This window comes from Balaenoptera borealis (genome assembly GCF_965194805.1).
Source record: "Balaenoptera borealis genome assembly, chromosome: 13".
NCBI lineage: Eukaryota > Metazoa > Chordata > Mammalia > Artiodactyla > Balaenopteridae > Balaenoptera > Balaenoptera borealis.
The window spans coordinates 41,382,194-41,399,014 of NC_138870.1; the positions used below are offsets into that span (position 1 = coordinate 41,382,194).

Here is a 16,821-nt window from a genome sequence, read left to right on the forward strand (position 1 = left end):
GACTGTCCTTTCCACTTGGTGTGTTCTTGGCCCCTTTGTCATAAATTAACTGACCGCATCCATACAGGTTTAATTCTGGTCTCTCTGTTCTGTTCTTCTGATGCTTGCACCTGTTTTTGTGCCAATTTCACACTGTTTTGGTTATTGTAGCTTCACAGTATAATTTGAAGTCAGGGTGCGAGATGCCTCCATCCTGTTCTCCTTTCTGAGGATCGCTTTGGCCGTTTGCTGTCCTTTGTGGTTCCACGCAAATATTAGAATGATTTGCTCTATTTCTGTGAAGAATACCATTGGAGTTTTGGTAGGGATTGCATTCACTGTGTACATTGCTTTGGGTAGAATGGACATTTTTATAATATTAATTCTTCCATTCCATGAGCATGGGATATCTTTCCATTTGTTTGTGTATTCCTTAATTTCTTCATGTGTCAAAGGTCTTTCAAGTCCTTTGTTAAATTTATTTCTAGGTATTTTGTTCTTTTTGACGCAATTGTAAATTGGATTGTTTTCTTTGTCTTTCTGATGGTTCATTATTAGTATTTAGAAATGCAGTTGATTTTTGTGTATTGATTTTGTAACTTCACTGAATTCACTTATTAGTTCTAATAGTTTTTTGGTGGAATGATGTAGAAAATTGGAATTCAAAAATCCCACTGTTTCTATCACATCCAGGTCATCCACAACACAGAAGACATAGTGGCTCCTAATATAATCTTCCCACAGTGCCCGTAAATTACAGGTGGACTCCTACCTATGTGGGTGATTAGGTTCATGACTTTGTGTGAACTGAATCTGGGTAAGGCTTGGCCTTTACAAGGAGGTGTGATGTCTTCTCCGGTGTTCTGGCGTGGTATTGACATGGTGTTTTGGAAAGTAATTTCAAACATACAGAAAATTTGCAATAGCAGTGCAAAGTACTGTTTATCTCTACTCAGATTCCCTAGCTGTCATTGCTTTACCACATTTGCCATTTCACACAAAATACTCCAGTGTGTTTTACCCAGAACAAGGACACTCTCCCAGGGAACCAGCACATAACCTCCAAATGAGGAAATTAGTATGATTTCCACATTATAATCCAATCCACAGGACCACTTCAACTTTCACCAGCTGCCCCAACTCTAGGGAAATGTCTTTTTCCATTCTGATCCAGTTTTCTTTTTCTGGAACCACTACTCTTACTTTCCCTCAGTTTTGCAACCTTGATGAACTTAAAGCACACAAGTTGAGTATGATCTGGCTGGCCTTTTCTGTTTGGCTTTTTTCACTTAGGATGTTTTAAGATGTTTTCAATGTTCATCCGTGTTGTAACATGTATCAGTACTTCATTCATTTTTCTCATTGTGCTTAAATGTCATAACATTTACCATTCAAACCATTTGAAGTATACTTAAAATTCTATGACATTAACCACATTCACATTGTTGTACAAATATCCTCACCATCCATGTTCAGAACTTTTCAATTTTCACTAGTGAAACTCTGTAGTCATTAAACACGAATTCCCCTCAGCCCCTGGCAACTGCGTTCTACTTTCTGCCTTTGAATTTGACTTCTCTGGATACCTCATATAAGTGGAATAGTATCATTTTTGTCTTTTTGTGACAGGGTTATTTCATTTATCATAATGACTTCAAGGCTCATATACGTTGTAGCATGTGTTGGTATTTCCTTAGTTTTTATGACTGAATTACATTCCTTTGTGTATATGCCACATTTAGTTCAGTCCATTCGTTCATCAATGGACACTTGGGTCGCTTCTACCTTTTGGTATTGTGATTAATGCTGCTGTTAATATGAGTGTACCCATATCTGTTCCCGTCTCTGCTTTCAATCTTTTGAGTATATACCCTGATGTGGAACTGATGGATCATATGTTAATTCTATGTTTAAGTTTTTGAAGAACTGCCATACTGTTTTCCATAGAGGCGGAACCATTTTATTTTATTCCTTCTATGGCGAATAATATGGCTGTTTATGGATCTACCCCATTTTTTTTTCTTTTTGGCTGCACTGCACAGCATGTGGGATCTTAGTTCCCCAACCAGGAATCAAACCCGCGCCCCCTGCATTGGAAGCACGGAGTCTTAACCACTGGACCACCAGGGAAGTCCCTGGATCTACCCCATTTTGTTTATCCATTTACCCTCTGCTGGACGTTTGCGTTGTTTCTACCGCTTGGCTATTGTGAACAGTGCTGCTATCTATATATGTGTACACGTGTTTTCAATTCTTTGGGGTATATATATATATATATATATATATATATATATATATATATATATCTAGGAGTATAGTTGTTGAACCATATGCTAATTGTACATTTATGTTGTAAACATAGGTTGTACATTTTCCCATTTCCACAAGTAATTTTTTTTTTAACACCCAGAACTGTCTGTAAATGACAAAAGACTTAAAAATGACCACTGTTAAAGATTTGATGAAAGTTCATAATAATGCAGTTGACAAGAAAATTAGTTATTTCTGAGATATACATTTTAAAGTAATAACTAGGATTATTACTTATAACATTATACCAGAACATATAAGATTTTTAGAAATTTCATGTAATGTCTGAAACATTTATATTAACATATTTCCATACATATTTCCATACAAATACAAATATAAGATTTTTAGAAATTTCATGTAATGTCTGAAACATTTATATTAACATATTTCCATACAAATAACCCAATGAAAGTTTAGTATTAGTTGTTTTGTTTGTTTGTTGTTTTATACTGCAGGTTCTTATTAGGCATCAATTTTATACACATCAGTGTATACATGTCAATCCCAATCGCCCAATTCAGCACACCACCATCCCCACCCCACCGCAGTTTTCCCCCCTTGGTGTCCATATGTCCATTCTCTACATCTGTGTCTCAACTTCTGCCCTGCAAACCGGCTCATCTGTACCATTTTTCTAGGTTCCACATACATGCATTAATATACGATATTTGTTTTTCTCTTTCTGACTTACTTCACTCTGTATGACAGTCTCTAGATCCCTCCATGTCTCAACAAATGACTCAATTTCGTTCCTTTTTATGGGTGAGTAATATTCCATTGTATATATGTACCACATCTTCTTTATCCATTTGTCTGTCGATGGTCATTTAGGTTGCTTCCATGACCTGGCTATTGTAAATAGTGCTGCAATGAACATTCGGGTGCATGTGTCTTTTTGAATTACGGTTTTCTCTGGGTATATGCCCAGTAGTGGGATTGCTGGGTCATATGGTAATTCTATTTTTAGTTTTTTAAGGAACCTCCATATTGTTCTCCACAGTGGCTGTATCAATTTACATTCCCACCAACAGTGCAAGAGGGTTCCCTTTTCTCCACACCCTCTCCAGCATTTGTTGTTTGTTGATTTTCTGATGATGCCCATTCTAACAGGAGTGAGGTGATACCTCATTGTAGTTTTGATTTGCATTTCTCTAATAATTAGTGATGTTGAGCATCTTTTCATGTGCTTCGTGGCCGTCTGTATGTCTTCTTTGGAGAAATGTCTATTTAGGTCTTCTGCCCATTTTTGGATTGGGGTGTTTGTTTCTTTAATATTGAGCTGAATGAGCTGTTTATATATTTTGGAGATTAATCCTTTGTCCGTTGATTCGTTTGCAAATATTTTCTCCCATTCTGAGGGTTGTCTTTTCATCTTGTTTATGGTTTCCTTTGCCGTGCAAAAGCTTTGAAGTTTCATTAGGTCCCATTTGTTTATTTTTGTTTTTATTTCCATTACTCTAGGAGGTGGATCAAAAAAGATCTTGCTGTGATTTATGTCAAAGAGTGTTCTTCCTATGTTTTCCTCTAAGAGTTTTATAGTGTCCAGTCTTATATTTAGGTCTCTAATCCATTTTGAGTTTATTTTTGTGTATGGTGTTAGGGAGTATTCTAATTTCATTCTTTTACATGTAGCTGTCCAGTTTTCCCAGCACCACTTATTGAAGAGACTGTCTTTTCTCCATTGTATATCTTTGCCTCCTTTGTCATAGATTAGTTGACCATAGGTGCGTGGGTTAATCTCTGGGCTTTCTATCTTGTTCCATTGATCTATGTTTCTGTTTTTGTGCCAGTACCATATTGTCTTGATTACTCTAGCTTTGTAGTATAGTCTGAAGTCAGGGAGTCTGACTCCTCCAGCTCCATTTTTTTGCCTCAAGACTGCTTTGGCTATTCAGGGTCTTTTGTGTCTCCATACAAATTTTAAGATGATTTGTTCTAGCTCCGTAAAAAATGCCATTGGTAATTTGATAGGGATTGCATTGAATCTGTAGATTGCTTTGGGTAGTATACTCATTTTCACAATGTTGATTCTTCCAATCCAAGAACATGGTATATCTCTCCATCTGTTGGTGTCATCTTTAATTTCTTTCATCAGTGTCTTATAGTTTTCTGCATACAGGTCTTTTGTCTCCCTAGGTAGGTTTATTCCTAGGTATTTTATTCTTTTTGTTGCAATGGTAAATGGGAGTGTTTCCATAATTTCTCTTTCAGATTTTTCATCATTAGTGTATAGGAATGCAAGAGATTTCTGTGCATTAATTTTGTATCCTGCAACTTTACCATATTCATTAATTAGCTCTAGCAGTTTTCTGGTGGCAGTTTTAGGATTCTCTATGTATAGTATCACGTCATCCGCAAACAGTGACAGTTTTACTTCTTCTTTTCCAATTTATATTCCTTTTATTTCTTTTTCTTCTCTGATTGCCGTGGCTAGGACTTCCAGAACTATGTTGAATAATAGTGGTGAGAGTGGACATCCTTGTCTCGTTCCTGATCTTAGAGGAAATGCTTTCAGTTTTTCACCATTGAGAATGATGTTTGCTGTGGGTTTGTCATATATGGCCTTTATTATGTTGAGGTAGGTTCCCTCTATGCCCACTTTCTGGAGAGTTTTTGTCATAAATGGGTGTTGAATTTTGTCGAAAGCTTTTTCTGCATCTATTGAGATGATCATATGGTTTTTATTCTTCAATTTGTTAATATAGTGTATCACATTGATTGATTTGCATATATTGAAGAATCCTTGCATCCCTGGGATAAATCCCACTTGATCGTGGTGTATGATCCTTTTAATGTGTTGTTGGATTCTGTTTGCTAGTATTTTGTTGAGGATTTTTGCATCTATATTCATCAGTGATATTGGTCTGTAATTTTCTTTTTTTGTAGTGTCTTTGTCTGGTTTTGGTATCAGGGTGATGGTGGCCTCGTAGAATGAGTTTGGGAGTGTTCCTTCCTCTGCAATTTTTTGGAAGAGTTTGAGAAGGATAGGTGTTAGCTCTTCTCTAAATGTTTGATAGAATTCACCTGTGAAGCCGTCTGGTCCTGGACTTTTGTTTGTTGGAAGATTTTTTTTTTTTTTTTTTTTTTTATTTATTTTTGGCTGTGTTGGGTCTTCGTTTCTGTGCGAGGGCTTTCTCTGGTTGCAGCGAGCGGGGGCCACTCTTGATCGCGGTGCGCGGGCCTCTCACTGTTGCGGCCTCTCTTGTTGTGGCGCACAAGCTCCAGACGCGCAGGCTCAGTAGTTGTGGCTCACGGGCCTAGTTGCTCCATGGCATGTGGGATCTTCCCAGACCAGGGCTCGAACCCGTGTCCCCTGCATTGGTAGGCAGATTCTCAACCACTGTGCCACCAGGGAAGCCCCTGTTTGTTGGAAGATTTTTAATCACAGTTTCAATTTCATTACTTGTGATTGGTCTGTTCATATTTTCTGTTTCTTCCTGGTTCAGTCTTGGAAGGTTATACCTTCCTAAAAATTTGTCCATTTCTTCCAGGTTGTCCATTTTATTGGCATAAAGTTGCTTGTAGTAGTATCTTAGGATGCTTTGTATTTCTGCAGTGTCTGTTGTAACTTCTCCTTTTTCATTTCTGATTTTATTGATTTGAGTCCTCTCCCTCTTTTCCTTGATGAGTCTGGCTAATGGCTTATCAATTTTGTTTATCTTCTCAAAGAACCAACTTTTAGTTTTATTGATCTTTGCTATTGTTTTCTTTGTTTCTATTTCATTTATTTCTGCTCTGATCTTTATGATTTCTTTCCTTCTGCTAACTTTGGGTTTTGTTTGTTCTTCTTTCTCTAGTTTCTTTAGGTGTAAGGTTAGATTGTTTACTTGAGATTTTTCTTGTTTCTTGAGGTAGGCTTGTATAGCTATAAACTTCCCTCTTAGAACTGCTTTCGCTGCATCCCATAGGTTTTGGGTTGTCGTGTTTTCATTGTCATTTGTCTCTAGGTATTTTTTTATTTCCTCTTTGATTTCTTCAGTGATCTCTTGGTTATTTAGTAACGTATTGTTTAGCCTCCATGTGTTTGTCTTTTTTACGTTTTTTTCCCTGTAATTCATTTCTAATCTCATAGCGTTGTGGTCAGAAAAGATGCTTGATATGACTTCAATTTTCTTAAATTTACTGAGGCTTGATTTGTGACCCAAGATGTGATCTATCCTGGAGAATGTTCCATGCGCACTTGAGAAGAACGTGTCATCTGCTGTTTTTGGATGGAATGTCCTATATATATCAATTAAATCTATCTGGTCTATTGTGTCATTTAAAGCTTCTGTTTCCTTATTTATTTTCATTTTGGATGATCTGTCCATTGGTGTAAGTGAGGTGTTAAAGTCCCCCACTATGATTGTGTTACTGTCAATTTCCTCTTTTATAGCTGTTAGCAGTTGCCTTATGTATTGAGGTGCTCCTATGTTGGGTGCATATATATTTATAATTGTTATATCTTCTTCTTGGATTGATCCCTTGATCATTATGTAGTGTCCTTCCTTGTCTCTTGTAACATTCTTTATTTTAAAGTCCATTTTATCTGATATGAGTATAGCTACTCCAGCTTTCTTTTGATTTCCATTTGCATGGAATATCTTTTTCCCTCCCCTCACTTTCAGTCTGTATGTGTCCCTAGGTCTGCAGTGGGTCTCTTGTAGACAGCATATATACGGGTCTTGTTTTTGTATCCATTCAGCCAGTCTATGTCTTTTGGTTGGGGCATTTAATCCATTCACGTTTAAAGTAATTATCGATATGTATGTTCCTATGACCATTTTCTTAATTGTTTTGGGTTTGTTTTTGTAGGTCCTTTTCTTCTCTTGTGTTTCCCACTTAGAGAAGTTCCTTTACCATTTGTTGTAGAGCTGGTTTGGTGGTGCTGAATTCTCTTAGCTTTTGCTTGTCTGTAAAGCTTTTGATTTCTCCATCAAATCTAAATGAGATCCTTGCCAGGTAGAGTAATCTTGGTTGTAGGTTCTTCCCTTTCATCACTTTAAGTATATCATGATACTCCCTTCTGGCTTGCAGAGTTTCTGCTGAGAAATCAGCTGTTAACCTTATGGGAGTTCCCTTGTATGTTATTTGTCGTTTTTCCCTTGCTGCTTTCAATAATTTTTCTTTGTCTTTAATTTTTGCCACTTTGATTACTATGTGTCTCGGTGTGTTTCTCCTTGGGTTTATCCTGTATGGGACTCTCTGCGCTTCCTGGACTTGGGTGGCTATTTCCTTTACCATGTTAGGGAAGTTTTTGACTATAATCTCTTCAAATATTTTCTCTGGTCCTTTCTCTCTCTCTTCACCTTCTGGGACCCCTATAATGCGAATGTTGTTGCATTTAATGTTGTCCCAGAGGTCTCTTAAGCTGTCTTCATTTCTTTTCATTCTTTTTTCTTTAGTCTGTTCCGCAGCAGTGAATTCCACCATTCTGTCTTCCAGGTCACTTATCCATTCTTCTGCCTCAGTTATTCTGCTATTGATTCCTTCTAGTGTAGTTTTCATTTCATTTATTGTATTGGTCATCTCTGTTTGTTTGTTCTTTAATTCTTCTAGGTCTTTGTTAATCATTTCTTGCATCTTCTCAATCTTTGCCTCCATTCTTATTCCGAGGTCCTGGATCATCTTCACTATCATTATTCTGAATTCTTTTTCTGGAAAGTTGCCTATCTCCACTTCATTTAGTTGTTTTTCTGGGGATTTTTCTTGTTCCTTCATCTGGTACATAGTCCTCTGCCTTTTCATCTTGTCTATCTTTCTGTAACTGTGGTTTTTGGTCCACAGGCTGCAGGATTGTAGTTTTTCTTGCTTCTGCTGTCTGTCCTCTGGTGGTTGAGCTCCACAAGTAATTTTTAATGTTTCCAATTTCTCTACCTTGTTACCAACATTTGTTATTTTTAATTTTCTTGATTATAACCATTTTAGAATATGTGAGGGAGTTGTTGAATTGTGGTTTTAATTTGCATTTCCATCATGACTAATGATATTTGACATCTTTTTTCTGCTTGTTGACCATTTGTCTTGTTTGGAGAGTGGTCTATTGAAGTCATTTATCCATTTCTAAAATTGGGTTTTTTGTCTTTATGTTATTGAGTTGTAAAAGTTCTTGATATACTCTGGATAACGACTCATCATATTTTTAATGTGCAGATATTTTATTTAATTCTGTGGGCTATATTTTCACTTTCTGAATTGCATCTTTTGATGCAAAAAGATTTTTAATTTTGAGGAAATCCAATTTATTTTTTCATTGCTTGTGCTTTGCTCTCAGATCTACAAAACCATTGCTAAATCCTAAAGATTTATCCCCATGTTTTATTGGAGAGTTTATACAGTCATCCCTCAGTATCTTTGGAGGATCGGTTCAAGGACAGCAGGACATACCAAAATCTGCATATGCTCAAGTCTCTTATATAAAATGGTATAGTATTTGCATATAACCTAGGCACATCATCCTGTATGCTTTAAATCATCTCTAGATTACTTATAATAGCTAATACAATGTAAATGTTATATAAATGTAAATACAATGTAAATGCTGTGTAACTATTTGCTGGCACATGGCAAATTCAAGTTTTGCCTTTTGAAATTTTTGTAATTTCTTTTTTCTAATATTTTCAGTCTCGAGTTGGTTGAACCCATGGATGTGGAACCTGTGAATATAGGGTGTTGACTGTAATTTTACTTCTTACATTTAAACCTTTTATGTATTTTGAGTTACTTTTTGTATGGGTAGAAGGAAAGGGTCCAATTTCATTCCTCTGAATGTGGATAGCCAATTGCCTAGCACCATTTGTTGAAAACACCATTATCCCCCAATTTAATATTGTTGACTGTTGTCTAAAATCAGTTCACCATAGATGGGTCGGTTTATTTCTGGGATCTCCCTTCAATTTCATTCATCTATATGTATAGCTTTATGCCAGTCTCACAGTGTTTTGTTTACTGTTCCTTTGCACTAACATTTGAAAATGGGAAGTGTAAGCCTCCGACTTTGATTTTCTTTTCTAAGATTGTTTTGGCTCCTTGGGGTCACTTTAAATTCCATATGAATGTTAGGATCAACTTGCATATTTCTTCCCAAAGGCCTTTGGGAATTTTCAGAGGAATCACACTGAATGTGTAGCTTGCATTATGTACTATTGCCATCTTAACAATATTATTAAGTCTTTCCGTCACCATGGGATGGCTTCACGTTTATTTAATTTTTCTTTTATTTTTTTATCCATGTTTTATGATTTTCAACATCTAAGTATTTTTTTTAACTTATCCTTTTTTATTGAAGTATATTTGCTGTACAGTATTATATGTTACAGGTGTACAATATAGTGACAATTTTTTAAGGTTATGTTCCATTTATAGTTATTATAAAATATTGGCTATATTCCCCATGTTGTACATCACAACATTACTGAGGACCAGCCCTTCCCTTGAGTGGAACCCTGATACATATAAACATGAGGCACATCTGCTGCTTCCTGTTACCTGGCATTAAAGGACTGACACAGCACTAGGAGGATGACAAATCATAAGAGAACCTGACCTAAATACAGGAGAACTCTGGGAGGGGAAGAGTCAGCAAAGAAAAGTAAAAGGAGGAAAGGGAAGGGAAGGAGGAAGAAGCGGGGCAGGGAGCAGCGAAATGGAAAGAGAAGGGGAAGCAGTAGGATAATGGAAGGGAAAAGAAAAAAGCAACAAATGGGAGAGATGAGATAGGAAAGTAATAGGAGAAGAAAAGGAGAAGAGAAGGATTTGGAAAACCTTTCCCAGATTCCTCCACTCAGGCCACATGTTTATTTTCCTAATGAAAAGAATACAGGTTGGGTTTTTATGAATTGCATTAAAATTTTCAAGTTATTAATATGTATTCTTCTCAATATTGCATTTAAGTCCATGCTTTGAGATACCCTATATACAGTGAGCACATAACAATAATTGAAAAAATGCAAAAGAGAACATTTTAAAAGCATATAATGGTTCAAAGGCAAGATAGATATCTCCATGGGCCACAAATATAAGAAAACTATTAATAAAAGCTGTGAGTAGGGCTGAAGCTGAGGGCCTGCTAGCTTCCAGGCTTAAGCAGTTAGAGGCAGCTATGCGTTCAGCCCCTGCAAGTTAACAGAAACTAAAAGTTCTCTACCTGCAACCAGGACTAGAGCCAAAGTCACTCTGGAAGTGAGGGGCTGGGAACAGGTCCTCTATTTTATGAAAGAAAAATGAAAAACTTCTGCCTGCCACTGTCTGAGGCAAAAGCTTATATGGAGCACACCTAGGAACTGAGAGTGTGTGTGTGTGTGCTCTCCCACTAAAAATGAGTCTGAAATTCAACATTATAAAACACTTGGAAAAAACCTAACTCTACAAGAGCTAGCCAAAAAATCAATATTTGGAAGATAAATTTATACTAGAGAATATTAAAATATTAAAAGTCGGCTTCCCTGGTGGCGCAGTGGTTGAGAATCTGCCTGCCAATGCAGGGGACACGGGTTCGAGCCCTGGTCTGGGAAGATCCCACATGCCGCGGAGCAACTGGGCCCGTGAGCCACAACTACTGAGCCTGCGCGTCTGGAGCCTGTGCTCCGCAACAAGAGAGGCCGCGATAGTGAGAGGCCCGCGCACCGCAATGAAGAGTGGGCCCCGCTTGCCGCAACTAGAGGAAGCCCTCACACAGAAACGAAGACCCAACACAGTCAAAACTAAATAAATAAATAAATTTAAAAAAAATAATAATAAAAAAAAAAGAAGAAAATATTAAAAGTCTATAAATGCTTTAAAATAAACTTTTAAGCTCCTCAAAAAGACAGTGAATGAATAATTTACATATAACATAGAGAAAATCATGAAACACATGTGCAGAATTAAAACAAGCCCAGATAGATATGTAAAAGAACAAATTTGAAAACTGCAAATGAAAAATATAGCCACTAAAATGTTTAAAGACCCAATTGGTGGACTAAAGTCTAGACTTAACAGAGATGAAGAGAGAATTAGTGAACTGCAAGATAATGTTGAATACCTCACCCAGAACATAACACAGAGAGGCAAAGAGATAAAATGTCAAAGAGCAGTACAGAGATGGAGTTTTCATGGAGAAGCTCCAACATTTGCTGATAGGAGTTACAGAAAAAACAGAATGGAGAAACTAAGGGAGAAGAGCAACTTGAACAGATAGTGAGAATTTTCCAGAATTGAAAAGAGATATAAATTCTCATTAAAATATATCCAAAATACCATTAAACAAAATATAAATCCACACTTGGACACACAAAAGTGAAACTGTAGAATATCATAGATAAAGAAGAAGACACCTGTAATTATGTTCAGGGCAGCATTTTCTGAATAACAACAATTGAAAACAATCTAAATATTCATCAACAGAAGAATGAATACAAAACAGGTAGCAATACCGTTAAATATTGTAGTTAATGTGAGTGAGAGCAAGTATCAACATGAATAAACCTTAAAACAAATTGAATGAAAATACAAGGTACAGAATAATATGCAGAGTATTATGCCATTTGTTTAAAGTTTAAAACCATACAAAACAATACATATATTGTTGTGGGTATATACATGTATTAGAAAGACATGAAAATCTTCATAGAAATAATACACAGAAATTCAAAATCCTCTGTAAAAAGAGCCTCAAGTAGAGACTATTTATTCTCCCAAACCCAGGTATATCTGGATCTAGAAGTAATCAATCTCACTCCTGGCACTTTTTTTTTAATTGAAATATAGATGATTTACAATGTTGTATTAGTTTCTGGTGTACAGCAAAGTGATTCAGTTATATACGTATATATATATAAAATATTCTTTTTCAGATTCTTTTCCATTATAGTTTATTACAAGACATATAAGTAATGTCAAATGGTATTTGTCTTTCTCTTTCTGACTTACTTCACTTAGTATGATAATCTAAACTCCTAATTTATCCCTCCCCCCGCCACCTTTCCCCTTTGGTAACCATAAGTTTGCTTTCTATGTGAATCTCTTTCTGTTTTGTAATAAGTTCATTTGTATAATTTTTTAGATTCCACATATAAGTCATGTCATATGGTATTTGTCTTTCTCCTTCTGACTTACTTCACTTAGTATGATAATCTCTAGGTCCATTTGTTGCTGCAAATGGCATTATTTCATTCTTTTTTATGGCTAATATTCCACTGTGTATATATATACCACATCTTCTTTATCCATTCATCTGTCAATGGACATTTAGGTTGCTTCCATGTCTTGACTATTGTAAATAGTGCTGCTGATGGGGTGCACGTATCTTTTCAAATTAGAGTTTTGTCCAGATGTATGCCCAGGAGTGGGATTGCTGGATCATATGGGAACTGTTTTTAGTTTTTTGAGGAACCTCCATACTGTTCTCCATAGTGGCTGCACCAACTTACATTCCCACCAACAGTGCATGAGGGTTCCCTTTTCTCCACACCCTCTCCAGCATTTATAATTGGTAGACTTTTTGATGATGCCTATCCTGACTAGTGTGAGGTGATACCTCATTGTAGTTTTGATTTGCATTTCTCTAATAATTAGTGATGTTGAGCATCTTTTCATGTGCTTATTGGCCATCTGGATATCTTCTTTGGAGAAATGTCTTTTTAGGCCTTCTGCCCATTTTTTTATTGGGTTGCTTGTTTTTCTTTTTTGTTTGTTTTGTTTTGTTTGTTATTGAGCTGCGTGAGCTATTTGCATATTTTCAAAATTAAGCTCTTGTCGGTCACATTGTTTGCAAATATTTTCTCCCAGTCCGTAGGTTGTCTTTTCATTTTGTTTATAGTTTACTTTGCTGTGCAAAAGCTACTCCTGGCACTTTAAGACCATCACTAACTCCACCTTCTTTTAAAGTCTCTTGCTTCTTTGAGGTTTATGTATTTTGGCCATATGCCTACCATCTCCCTTTGGTTACTCTCCCTCATTCCTTGAGAACACTGGAACTTACTTCATAGAATTCCTCTCCAACCCAAGATCTACTCCTACCCCAAGTGATTCAAACATCCACATGAGTGTCCTCTCCGAAACCTAGCCTCCTCAACACGATAAGCCTCACCTCTGCTCCACTTCAGTCAACCCATTCCCATGGCCTCATCTTGAATCTTGCCATCACCTAGAACTGCTTCACCTCTGATATACACCTGAAACTAATATAATATTGTAAATCAACCATATTTCAATTTTAAAAATTAAGTGAACGTTTAAACTATAGAACACATCAGTATGATGAAATACTACTCAGCAATAAAAGGAACCAACTACCGATACAGGCAGATTAAATTAGATGGATCTCAAGGGCATTTTGCAGAATGAAAACAATCTCAAAAGGTCACAGACTGTATGATTCCATTTACACAACATTTTTAAATTACAAAATTATAAAGGCAGAGAACAAATTAGTACTTGCCCAAAGTTAAGTATGATGGGAAGGAGAGGGTGGATGTGACAATAAAAGGGGTAGCATGAAAGAGATCTTGTGGTGATAGAACAGTTCTATATCTTGATTGCAGTGGTCGTTACACAAATTTATACATACATGTGATAAGATGAAAAAGAACTATACACACACATTGTACCAATGTCAAATTCCTGATTTTGATATTGTACTATAGTTACATAAGATGTAACCACTGGGGAGAACTGGTTAGAGTATACACAGGATCTCTCTGTACAATCTTTGCAACTTCCTAAGAAAAATCTATAATTATTTCAAAACGTAAAAGTTAAAAAAAATTTTTTTTAAGAGAGAGCAGGAAAGCTGATATACATATGTTAATGTGAGACCAAATAAACAGGCATACCTCAGAGATATTGCACGTTCAGTTCCAGACCACCACATTAAAGCCAATATCACAATAGTGAGTCACACAAATTTTTTGGTTTCCCAATGCATATAAAAGTTTAGTTTACATTATACTATAGTCTATTAAGTATGTAACCGCAGTATGTCTAAAAAAACAATGTACATACTTTAAAAATACTTTATTGCTAAAAAATGCTAACCATCATCTGAGCCTTCAGCAAGTCGTAATCTCTTTGTTGGTGGAGGGTCTCGCCTTGAAAAAGTTTGAAATATTGTGAAAATTATCAAAATGTGACACAGAGACACAAAGGGAGCAAATACTGCTGGAAAAAATGGTGCCAATAGACTTGCTTGACACGGTGTTGCCACAAACCTTTAATTTGTTTAAAAAAAAAAAAACAGTATATGCAAAGCACAATAAAGCAAAGTAAAATAAAATGAGATATGCCTGTACTTTTAGGCAAAAGCACTACTAGATGTAAAAATAATAGATTATTTGAGGCAGAAAAAAAGTAGGAAGAAATAATAAAGATAAGAGCACAATTACATAAAATAGAAAACAAAAATCCATTAAAAAAGGACAACTCAACCAAGTCTAATGAAAAACTAATGAAATTGATAAATATCTGGAGAGACTAAGAAAAAAGAGAATGCACTTATAGTCAATAACAGGAATGAAAAAAAGAGAATCACTAAATGTTATTCAGTCTTAAAATAGATAAGATTATATTATAAATAACTGTAATAAATTTGAAGATTTGTGTGAAATGGGCAGATTCCTAGAAAATACATAGCTTACCAAAACCAACACAAGGAGAAACAGTAAATTTTAGTAATCATGTATCATTAGATAAATTGAATCAGGAAACAAAAGTCTTTCCACAAAGAAAACTTTAGCCTCTTATGGCTCCGTAGGCAAGTTCAACTAAATAGTCAAGGAAAAAAAAATAATTCAGATCTTACACAAACTATTCCAAAGAATGTGAAAAAAGGATAGAAGCCCAACTCACTTTATGAGAGTAGCATAACCATGATAGCAAAACAAAAAAATTACCAACCAATTTCACTTATAAGCCCAGATGTAAAAATCCCAAAACATACATATATAATCATATAGAGAGAGAGACAGCACCTAAATCCAAGAAGAACCTAAAAAGAATAATAAAATATGACCAGTACGGTTTATATGAGGAATAAAAAAATATGCTTATAATTAGAAATAAATGTCTTTCAACATATTAGACATAAAAAAAGAAAAATCATAGTCATCTCAATAGACGCAGAATTCTTCCGACAAATTTCAGTATGTGATTTTTTTTTTTTCAATTTAGCAAACGAGGAATAGAAAGGAAACTTGCTAACCTGATAGTATCTGCCAAAAAAAACCTGCAGCAAGTTTTTTAAGTCCATATCCTTCTGAATCCAAACCCCAGGCACATGGCCACATTTTAATGCTTTCTTTTCAAATAAATCCAAGAAGTTGAATATGGCTGGAGAGTAATGTGTAAGAGAAAGAACATTTCCTTGAGCTGACTGACATTAGATAAGTAAGGTCAGATCATGAAGGGTCTTAAATGTCATCATACTAAAGAGCTGTTTGTTTGTTCCTGACAACAGTGAGATACCACTGAAGGCTAGAGGTTGGCATAAGCAGTGGAGTGACTGGATAAAGTTTCTTTCCAAGATCATTCTGGCTGCAGTATGGATTAAAGAAGGGTAAAACTTCAGGCTGGGAAACCAGTTAGAAGGTTTTCTCTTGAGAGAAAACAAGGGGTCACAGATTCCAGTTCCTGCAGGAGCCAGACATGTAACAAAAACCAGTGAAGCAGGCAGGTTCTAAAGACAATAGGGAATGGTAGGAACTGTGAAAAATCAAAAGCACATACCTTCTCTAAAAAGATAGCCACTATTCAGCTCCAATTAATAGTCTTCATGCAAGAATACTGCCCGGTATTGCTAGATCTTACAAATTTTCAAGAAAATTTCAATGTAATTTTTTTATTTTTAAAATTGTGCAAAACTAAACCCAATCAAATAATGGCCAAATCTGGTGCAAACGTCACCAGTTTGCAACCTGTGGTTCAAAATAAGGTAATGTCAGTAGAGATAAAGGGGACAAACTCAAGGGATATTATGAAGGAAGAATCAACCAGATAGTAATCAATCAGATGTGGGCTGTAGAGGAGAGGAAGAACAATGGATGACTGCTAGGCTTCCAGTTTAGGCACTGAGTGGATGGTATGCCATTCACTAAGTCATGAGACATAGGTAGAGGAGGCTTAAAGGACATTCAGGTAGCTATCGCTAATCGGCAGCACGAATATAGGGCTGGGGAAGGGAATAGAAGTCATTTTTCAAACTGTAGCCCTCAATTCTCTACTCATCACTCCCATCCCTACATCTTTGACTCAGCTGCATAAGTGACACCTGATCAAAGCAGGAGGGCACTAGAACCAGCAGACTAGATCCGAGGGACTTTGGTTAGATACACTGTTCAAATGCAGCCATCCACAGGGGCTGAACAGTGAGGCCAGTTGGTATTGCCTGATGATGCCAGGATAGTGACAGTCTTGATGACCTGGGGTTACAACCAGGGTAGCCAATCATTGCAGATTGTAGGATCTGGGCAGCCAAGCCAGTTGGGGACCCCAAAGTGTTAGGAAAATAAAAGAACAGGGAATCCAGAAAATACTGTCTCCCCTTAGAGGAAGCTAGATTCAAAGATTGAAACTACG

General features: G+C 36.2%; 1 protein-coding gene across 1 annotated transcript in view; it reads left to right on the forward strand.

Annotated features, from left to right (window-relative positions):
* The window catches only part of SPMIP11 (sperm microtubule inner protein 11), a 115,316-nt gene that overhangs the window by 7,915 nt on the left and 90,580 nt on the right, over positions 1-16,821 (forward strand). The window lies entirely within an intron of this gene.